The 10,760-nt window shown below is 43.0% G+C and overlaps 1 long non-coding RNA gene across 1 annotated transcript; it reads right to left on the reverse strand.

Moving 5' to 3' along the window:
* Window positions 1-73: 73 nt before the first annotated feature.
* On the reverse strand, window positions 74-9,651 carry LOC308188059. Its single transcript, XR_013945129.1, has 2 exons — window positions 9,299-9,651; window positions 74-9,211 (listed from the first exon to the last, which is right to left on the reverse strand). It is a non-coding gene; the product is annotated as an uncharacterized lncRNA (long non-coding RNA).
* Window positions 9,652-10,760: the final 1,109 nt, after the last annotated feature.

Below are 10,760 nucleotides of genomic sequence, written 5' to 3' on the forward strand. Positions count from 1 at the left end.
CCATGTTGTCTGCTCTGTATGTGGAAATTTTGCACTCCAGGTTGTCAGACTGAATGTAGAAACTCCTTTTGTAAAGTAATGTTTTCAGAGTTTTCCTGAAATCTTGTTGCTCGCCACAAGAGAAGTGGGTTCTTAAAGTAAGATAGCTTTTTGAGAATTCTATTTGCAGACATAGTTTTAAAAGGTTAAAAATTTTGTAAGAATTTGGGGGCTGTCACTAGACTAGATAGCACTATGCCTCAGTGGTAACTGAATACTAGAAAAATTACTTACCAGTTCAGATCTTGAAAAAGGACCTCACCCACTGCTGACTTATGACTGAGATATTAAGTGAAAAATGTAGTAAGACTGTGTATTTATTTTCCGGGATCAGTAGTCACTACTTTCCAGTACTACACGTTTGGGTTGCAGAGATGCAGAATGAAACTGTCTGCTCCAAAATATGTAAAATGAGAGGAGGAAGAGAAGAGGAAAACAAACCAAAAAGATCCCTTAGAAAACAACTTTTACTTTGTTTGGATACTACAGGTGCACTTATTTCAGGTGAAGAACATGTAAATGTTGCAGGTTTCACTCTTTCTGTGTAGAAACCTGTTTAGAGATGATCAATAGTATCCAAATAGCTCTTCTAGTTGCCTTATTTAATCTGTAAGAAGAGCTGGATCCATGCTATTTAAAATTATTCATAATCAGTGGTGAAAGATTTAGGTCTAAATTAAACAGTAGTAACCTGTGATAGCATCTAAGAATTTTGTGGTTTTTATGCCCTGCTTATCTGTCTGGGTCAGTAAGCAACACATTTCCATTTTACTTAAAAAAAAAAAAAAAAAGTATGAAATGTATAAGTGATTATTTCTTTGCTGAAAGAAGAGGAAATTCACTGCCTTGATATCTTTGAGACCTGCTTTCCAGTGTTCTTGGTTAGAATCAAATATTAGAAGGAAAATCAAATAGTCACTATCACATGGGTCTAAGAATATTCCTTTGCAAGCTTTGTTAAAGAAATCTAGCTATGCAAAACTAGTGCAGCAGTTTGTTACATGTTTTTCCTTGGTTAGCCATGGCATTCCTAACTGTTTGTTTTAATATACTGGAATCATGTTTAACTGGAAACTTTAATGCCTGGTTGTGCATTCATTCATTCACATTCACAGTCTCACTGCATGTCAGTAAAACACATGCCTAGGTGTTAAATAATCAGGCTCTCAAATTGTACATAAATTATATATTTTTTTCAACATTATGTTAGTAACTGTTGTATCAAAGGTTCTTAATTTTGAAAGAAATTGAATATTGGAATATATAATTTTTGACTTCCTTTATATTGAAAGTCTGAAAAGGAAAGTTAATTGTAGTAACAATATTGTCCATGTATTGAAATATGTGCGGCATTCTTTTACATGGTTGAAAATGTTCTATGTTCTATTATGTTCATTTTAAACATTGCTGGTTTTAGTGTTGCTAAATACATCAGTAATTGTAATCTTGTTAAAATTACTTTTTTAAAAAGTAATTTTTATTTACTTTTTTTTTTAAAAAAAGTAATTTTAACTAAGCACTAGCTAAAGAACTTGAAATAATCAGTTCATAGTCTACTGATTATGTTCTTACGAAGCGTGTATCTTTTTCATGTTGAAGCATGGTGTATGATACCATGGAATTTTTGGCTCATACTAAGTGTCCTGATACTATCAGTTGCGCTACTGATTTGCCAAAAGAAGTAATAGGAAGTAATATATGGTTCTTCCTCCTGAAGCTGGTGAACTGTTTTGGGGGGTTTAGCTTAGTATATTAATTATCTGTTACTTGAACAAATCTGTCTTCATACGAATTGTGAAAATGCATGAGTGAATGACTTAAATACATCATCAACCACTTGCTGTAGGGTGTGTACTTACTTCTTTGTCTTTCCATAATTTCACTTTTTGTCCATTTCAGTATTACCTTTACATTTTTTATTTCCCTGTATGCTCATACAAAATAAGTCTCAAATCTGAGGTACCAAAGTGCAGCTTAACTTGCATTAGTTGGCTGTCCAAAAAAAGTATCCTGAACAGCAGAATCACTACTATAAGCGCAATATGGAGAGCCACTAATCCCTTTTATTTTAACTACTCTGCTGTTGTGTGTTCTGATCAAAGTTAGTTCTCTGTAAGAGTGGCAAAATTCCTAGACTCTGAAACAATCCACTGATGGAGCTTGATCAGTGCTCATTTGGTTAGATTACTGTGAAAGTGGTAATCATAGAATAATGTTGCATGTAGTACTATAAGGATTCAAAAGGCTGAATGGAAGGGGTTTTTGTTTGGTTTCCTTTAAGTCTTGAATCCTAGAAGAGGGGAGATGTGGAATAAACTGGCATTGCATAAAGCTGTGTTTAATTTTTCCCAAACAAAACTATAACTACAGAGTTGCATAGCATGATATTACTGTGAAATCCCCTCCCAAGGGTAAGTGACTTGGTTACCCACGCATGGTCAGCTGAACTGGTGACAGCTGCTACCTAGGGACCTCAAAGCCAGGGATAGAATCCCACTTTGGCCTGTGCAGAGGAGAGCATGGTTTACTGGTGACCAGCACAATGAAAAGTGCGTCTAAACTGGCTTATCTGTAACAATTTAAAAAGGTACTGGCTACTGAAGATCAGTTAGAGGAGAAAAAAAGAGAATAGCTAGGGTCTGGAAAACTTGCCTGAGAAGGACAGGAAAAAATGGGAGTTGGTTGGCTGAAAGGAGAGAAGATTGGAAGAAGGGGGGAGCAGAAATCATCAGTCATCGAAAGGCTGTCACATCTGTGGTGAAAGGATTAGAGATTACAAATACAAACTGTAGTGCAAGAAAGAGGAAAAAATCCAGACTGAGTTAGGAAACGTCTTTCTGAGAGTGAAGAGAGTCAAGTGCCTGAACAGACTGTTCTGGGAGATAAGCAGACATAGGGGCGTTAGGAACAGGTTAATTGTCAGGAGCTCTTGTGGCCAGTTCTGCCACTGGCAAGGCAGAAGCTTTCCAGCTCTACTTTTTTCTGCCATTTGAACTCTGTTGCATGCTTTTTGGTTATTTGTTCCATTGATTGCAAAGAAAAAAATATCTTAGGGGTGGTTATCCCTCAGTGGACTTTGTTCTTTTGACACAGGTACCAGCATGGCCAGCACCGGCTGTGCTTGTAGATGTCCGTGTGGGCATCTTTTGGAGAACTTTGCTTCATGTTCACAAGGAAGACTGGCAGCAACAGGTAGAGCTGCTGGTGTGCTACAGCCATGGGCGTGCTGCAGTTGTTCAGAGGTGTACTGCTCTCCTGAAGACTTGCACTAGTGTTCGCTGAGGTCTGTGACCGCCAAGTGTTCCCATCAGGTTACGGGCTGTGTCAGTGCTGCCTAGCCGTGGGACACGTTTCCCAAAGGAGCTGCTTTAACCAGTTCAGTAGGGTAATCTCAACTGGCATCTACTGACATACAACACCATAACTTCCCAGCTCCCCCTGTGCCAGCGTGAGGGCTGCATCCCTGAGCGTACCTGGGCCACGCAATGTTACGATTCCAGATTAGCTGTTTTTTTTTTATATATAGGAAATTAGCAATTCTAGAGCCAGCTGTGAGTGGATGCACTGCATCCCAGCTGGGCTCACAGCAGGCACCTCGCTAAGCAGCCGTCAGCCTTGCATGGCAGGCACATTTGCTAACTCATCGTGAAAGGAGCTGATGCTGACATGACCGCACTGCTGCTTCCCTGGTGCTGGCTGTGGGAGCCTTACTGCAGTTTCAGGTGTAAGCAGATAGGAGCAGGTTACAATCTTTGTATAGATCAGATGAAAGGATTCAGATTTGTATGTGCTTTCATTCCACACGGCTCTCGCTTCCCTTGTCCCTCGCAGTGGTGAGATGCCCTCAGGCAGGGGAGTGGAGCGGTGCTGGCCGCTGCTTTCTGTGAGAGGCACTGGGGGCATGTCAGTGAGGGGCTGTCCTGAAAAGCTTCCTGCAGACATCTCGTCATGAAAACCCACCCGCAGCCGTTAATGAAGAGGACAGGGCTGGTAGGCCCGGAGTGCTGCAGAGCCCCGGGCAGCAGCTGTTCCTCCCGGAGGCATTTTCATGGACAGGTCTCAGAAGGGGACACGTGGGACCGTGCTCAGGCCTCGTGGTGATCATCGGGGCAGGTTGCAGATGTGCCCGGCACTGCCATGAGGTGACCAAAGCCATGAGGTGGCCGCAGGGCCTAGATCGCCCTGGCACCTCCCCACCTGTGTCAGCAGTGCTGGCGTTGTACCCCTCACCCGGCCCTGAGGAGAGCCTTGGTTTTCTCCCAAACACTGCATGTGTGGGTGCTGTGAGTCGTGTTCCTCACAGACGCAGCACAACCCGGGTACAACCGCTGTGTTTCTGCCCACCTGTGCGGCACCACAGGGCTCCTGCGGCTCCCTAAAGCCGGTGCTGGCGTGCCCTTCACCCAGCCTGCTGGATGCGAGGATGCCATGTCTGGAAGTACCGAGCATCACAAGGTTGTATCACGTATACACCAAGGAAACGTCTTTTGGGGGTACATGGTAGACAAAGGTGGGTTTTTCTTTCCTCACATGGGAAACAACTTCCCTGTTTTCCAGCCATTTAATTGTCACCAAAATACTCTTAGAACACAATGATTCAATTCACCTGCTTGCTTCTATTCTCTTCTGTGCTAGAAGTCCATTTGGTGGAGCTGCTGGAACATTTTCATTACTGGGAAATCTCAGAGGAAAAAGCCAGCACATTGCAGACAGAGCTTGCAAGAAGGGCAGCTGGCTCTGTGTCTGCTGAGCAGCTCTGCTGTGGCTGCCTTTACATCACTTAAAAACATGATGTACTTCGTTTTGTTTTCAGTGCTGTTATAAAGCGTAGGGAGAAAGATGAAGGGGAAAAAAATCTTCCCCCATCGAGAACTCAATGGGACGCCTTCTTCATAGTTTCAATTCCCCTCCTCCAAAAAACAAACCCACATCTTTTAGGTTAATCAAGTGCTGTCCTTAGTGGAGTGATGCATGAAGGTGTGTGATTTGCCTTTGATTTACACCACTGAGCCTTCATTTAAGAGATGAGATTTGAAACCCACAGCAGGACAGAAAGGTCAGTCATTTCTTATTGCTTTGTTCTGGCTTAAAGAGATGTTATAGCCTCACATTGTCCTCTGCTGAGTTATAAAACTCCTGTTACAAGGTTCCCATCAGTACACCTACCTTCTGTAGCTCTATTTTTGCAGTTACTAGCCTGAATGGAAATAGTTGGATGTGAAAAAAAAAAATGTATTATTTAAGATAGTGCACCGTTTTCTGACAGGATGTATAAGTACAGTTATGTGAAAGTAGACCTTAAAAATCTTTTTTTTTTTTTTTTTTCTTTTATGGTCAAACGCTCTGTGGCAAGAGCTTGAAGTGTCATGTTGGATTATGTGTCTTCCAGTAATGTTTTCTCAGAACAATTACAGCTTACAACGCTTTTCCTTCTCCTCTACGACAAGCTCAATTTTTATCAGCCATAGTCCTTCAAGCTACTCTCTTGTATTGCTGGCGAAGTAGCACAGGGAGCATTCAACATTTATAGCCTAGCATGAATATAATATTTAAAAGCCGTACAGCGGTATGGAGATGAGAGGGAACAGGAGCTAAATCACGCCCAGACTGCTGCGAGAAGCTCAGTGCCTGCCTGGCGCGCAGGCACGCTGGCGAGCCGGGCTGATGGACTGATCTGGCAGCCGCAGACACCTCCAGGGCTGCAGCGAGGCTTGTGGCCACCGTGGTAGCCTCTGCTGGGAAAGTCGTGGTCCGCTTCGGGTATCCCTGTGAAGCAGAAGTTACGTCTGAATTTACGAAATAGCTTTCTGAGGTTTCAAGCTGCCTGGCAAGGTGCGACAGTGCTGGAAGGTTCCCAAATTGTTCTGTGGTTTCCAGAGGCTGCAAGTGGTTTGGACCTTCATTTTATGTCATCTAAAAAGGAGACACAACAGCATCTTCCAGATTGTCGGCTGCAGATAAAGAAGGAACTACACGCTAAATTGTCGTGAGGATCCTGAGTCACAAAGACGCAGGTATTATTTTTATTTAAATCACCCTGTCTGGAGTATTGACTGAAGTTGTTTCTCACTAGTTGGTTGCCTCAGACAAGACGAGAGTCAGAGGTGCTGAGCTGGGTGGTAAGAATTAAAAGGCGTGAGAAATTCCCCCTGGGACAGGGAAGCAGTCAAAGGGCACATCAAAGGGGGCATTTTCAAGTACTTAGGTCAGGAGACTTTTCCAGCCCCAGAGAAAAAATCCGTGATGTGGTTACAGGAGTGGTGGCTCCCCGAGCACCCCTGGCCAGCCTGCCCAGGCTATAGCACAGCTTTGGCAGGGGCTGGACTTTGCTGTCGTCATTTCCCAAAGGGGCTGTGGTCATCTTCAGTTGTTTTTTTTTTTTTTACATTCCTTGGTACACATAAAAAAGCAAGGTGAGATTGCTGAAGTGACTGAAGAACTACTGAGAAAGGGTTCGTTCTGCTTCTTTGTGAGTTTTGTTTGCAATGCACACCTAGGTTTTTAGGCTTCTGCTAAAAATTGGAAAAAATACTTTCATATAATCCAGGGAAGAATGATCAGAATGGAAAAAAAAAGTGTTCAAGGAGATCAATGATCATCTGTTTAAATGCAGTGCACAAGGTGCACATTATTCAAGCAATATATTTCTTGGAAAAAAATAAGGCAATACTGATATTTCTGGACCTGAGCCCAGGAAGAAAGCCAATTGTAATGAAATACCTCTGGAAAAAAAAAAAAAAAGAAAAAAAGAAAAAAAAAAGATGCTTTGTAGTATCTGAGCTCTTGCTGTTGTTTTGGATTACTTTTCAAGAGGGACTTAATCGGTTTAGCACTCCTGACTTGCTCAGCCATTCACCTTTTCACCTCTGTTTTTGGGGGTAAAAACTGGTGATTTGTGCAGATGCAGAATGCCACTGCCTGGTGTGACTGCTCCATACAGAGCAGTTCGAAACAGAAGAGTTCGGATTATTCTAGGTTAAACTAATGAGATGATGTGCAGTAAAGAGTGCTTTTCTTTTCTAGTATTCAGGTTTTCTTTCAATCTGAGTGTAATATGAAGTGATAATTTTCAGTGTCAAATCATACTGACAGTTTCATGGTGTACAGTATTATGATGCATAGCAGCCCTGGAATAGCTGTACGGTTTGACCTTATCATCTGATGTTTGAAAAATGAGGCCTTTCTAATGGTTTCAGATAAATATCTATCTCCATGCTGCCAACCTTTGGAATACTGTTTCCTGATCGTTTTACTTTCCCCAGAGTCTGGTCACCAGGCTGGGTTTACGTAGGTGGCAGGTGGTGTGAGAGGAATTACTCTGCGGACTGCTTGCTCCAGACTTCCTAGTTCATTTCTATGACTTCTCTTTTACCTTGAATTTTGACACTTTCATTGCAAAAAACACTTTTTTATTTAGCCAAATAGAAATGCTGCTAGGCCCTTTGAGGAGCTTTGCTTTCCATTTACAAGAATATGGAGAGTTTGTAGAGCCTATGTGACTTTCAGTTCAAGCTTTCTGGAGTTATTTAATCAGATGGCATTTTAGAGGTACCATGAAAAACAGGTTGTTCCTTTTCAACTTGAAGTGATGGGACAGGCTTGGGAGTTCACAGATACTTTTGTTGGAAGTGTGACATTGATGAACTGATACCTACTACTCTTAACACCTGTGTGTCACCCAAGCAGCAGCAGAAGTAGTGTTGTATGTGTTGGGTTCGTGTGGCAAGGCTGGCGATGGCCTCTGCGCGACCAGTGCAGCATAATGCTGCAGGAACACCAGGAAGCAAAACAGAGACTCACAAGTGTTTGTGAAAGTGTCTGTAAAAAGTTGCCAAAAGGAAAAACTGCAGTGTCTCTGTCAGATTGCTGACAGGAGTCCTTTATGGATGAGGATTCGGGTCAGCGGGTATCCCTCAGGTACCAGCCCGAAGCGAGGTGCAGCAGCCTCTGTGAGCAGGTAGGAGGGCAAGCTTCCTCTGCCTCCCACTCAGCGCAACCTTGTTCAGCGAACCATCTTGACACCTTTCATCCATTTCTCAGACTTCGCTTTTTGAGCAACCTTCCCTTGTAAAGAATATAGCAGTTTCAGGGCCTTCAGATTATTATTATTATTTTTCTTTCCCATGGAAAAGGGGATTTTGCTAGGTGCAGGCTAGCCTTTAGTGAGGTGCCCCACTCCATTTGTAACGTGTTTTGATATTGGCACGGAATATTCAGTAAATGCCGCATTAGTGGAAAGTGAAGGACAGAGGCTTTGCATTTAACATGTGATATATCTCCCTTATTAAAAGGCTTTTGAAGTATCTGTAAAAAAACAAAAACAAAAACAAAAACAAACAAGCCCCTTAGAAGAAGCTGGGGTGTGTTATCTAAATGCCTCCTAATTTGCTGCACCATTAAAGAAATAGATTCCCCCTTACAGAAATGAAGGTAAAATGTGGAGAAAATAAGTAAATGGAGGCATTACTGCTTCTTTTCCTTCAAAAAGATATTTTTTTTTTTTTCAAACAAATTTGTAGAACATACTTTTTAATGTTTTGAAAAAGAGGATAAACATTGTCAGCTAACCAGCCAGTAGGAATTTATTCATATTTAATCACATATAATGAGGGGGTTACGTTGCTGGAGCTACATCTAGAATTACTATGTGTATTACCAAACATGTTCTGGGTTCCAGGATCCTCTTAAAGTTTTATCTAATTCCTGAGAACTGTGGAGCAGAGGAGAAATACTGGAGGTGGAGGCCTTCTTTCCTTCCCAGTCTTTCTGTGGAGAGTTATTTAATGATGCGAAGTTCTCATTTTTTTCTTTGTTTTGTTTCAAGTGCAAACTTACCAGAATTTCTCAGTCTCCGCAGGGGCAGGAGTAGCAGCATGGTGCAGCCCGGGGTTTGGGACCCCATGGGTGTGCTCCCATTGCTGCGCTGAGCCCGTCCGCCGCTGGTTTGCAGAGAACGGTAACTCCCCGCCTGGTTCTGTGGTCACTGTGGGCGCTGGTCTCTTTGCCTCTGGTGTTTTCTTCTTGTGTGGAGGCCCCGCTGCCCGAGGCGCCTTTAGGTGGTGGCACGTGTTGTGTCTTGGCACAGGCAGGGAGGAGGGAGGCCAGGCGCCATGAGGCTTGGTTTTGAGCAAACCCATACTTGAGAGCCATTACTGGAGCAGAAAGGAGCCCGCTAATGAAAAAGTGATAAAATAGGGGTTTTGCAGGCAGTGCTCATAGCCTGGGATGTCTTCAGGATGTGTAATTAAACATCACTCACCAGCCTGGTACCTCCTGAGGCTCTGCTCACTGAGGGAAGCGTTGGGCAACCAAGGAGAAACTTGGCCTTGTCCTGTGAGAGCCTTGGAGAGCTCGCTGTGTCTTGATGGCTGCTCAGAGTTCAACAGGCTGTTAGCCTGGGAAACTGGGAGTTTGGGGCACCATGGGAATTAGTGATCCACCTGCCTTTTAAATTGCATTGTGTTACATCGCCTGCAATGCTATTTATGTATTGCTAATAGCTGTGCTTTTAGGACACTGGGAAAAAAAATGAAGTTTTCCCTGGTTAACATATTTTTGATAAATAGATAACAGTTCATTGCAAAATTTTCTTCTGAATTATTTTTATATATATATATTTTTTTTGCATTTGCTTTTAGCAGTAGGAGCTCTCAGCCACACTGTGTCCTTAACAGCCGGGCTGCTTGCACGAGAAGCAGTCCCTGCTCTGAAGTGCTGCAAATGAAGCAGACACAGAGGAAAGCACCGAGAGGTGAAATGGCCATTTCAAGGTTACCCAGGAGGTCACTGGCCGAGCCCAAATTAGAGCTCAGCTCAGGTCCAGAGAGCTTAATCATGCCTTCCTTCTGCTGCTAAGCAGCATTTACCAGAACCCCCTGTGTGATTGGATGCATCCCTGTCGCCAGACAGCTAAATGCGGGTCAGCAGTGTGCACAGCAGAAAGGCAAGAACGACGCTGGTTTTGGCTGGATGGCTTTATGAGCTGCTAGACATGTCTGTTTTCTCCATGCTGTACTGAGTACTGACAAATGCCGTTTTGATTTTGCTCCATAAAGGAAAAGCACTTCATGTGTAGTAGCTTGGGTGCAGGAGGCCGACAGTGAGCATAGGAGCTCAGAAGAAAATACAAAGGGCTGCAAGGAAAGCTGAGCTCTGCAATACCTCTCTTGTGTATTTTTTCTCTTATATTCCAGTTCCTATTATCTAATAGCTGCCATGGCTAAAATAAAGACTAGGGGCTGCGAAACATCCCAATCTTTGAACAGAGACTGAATGTACAAGGGGCAGCCTTATTAATCTCAAGTGCAAACAGTATGTGACCCCTTGTGCAACATGCAGAGATCTAATGAAGGATGCTCATAGCTTTATTGTACCCTAACAATTTATCAGGCTATGTTTGTCATAGGCAGGCCAGATTAAGAAGAATAAACCAATTCTTTTAGCAACACTTAATGCATATTTTTGTTTTTCTGTCCCAGTCTGATTTTCCTTAGAGATATTCCCTGCAAGCTCTCAGTGAGAAGTCTACTAATTTTGGCACAAAGTCACCCGAAGCCCACAGGCAAGTCGGCCTGTCATCCGCTGAGTCAAATCCTATGTGTCAAACTGAGTTACGAGGCAAATCAGCATCTTCTCTCCAGTTCTAGCCTTGAGTTTTTTCTTTACATCCTAAAGTGAAACCATGTGTGTACAAAAGCAGTTTTTCTAAGCCTGTGCTCTCA

Source organism: Anser brachyrhynchus (genome assembly GCF_964034855.1).
Source record: "Anser brachyrhynchus genome assembly, chromosome: 1".
Classification (NCBI taxonomy): Eukaryota; Metazoa; Chordata; class Aves; order Anseriformes; family Anatidae; genus Anser; species Anser brachyrhynchus.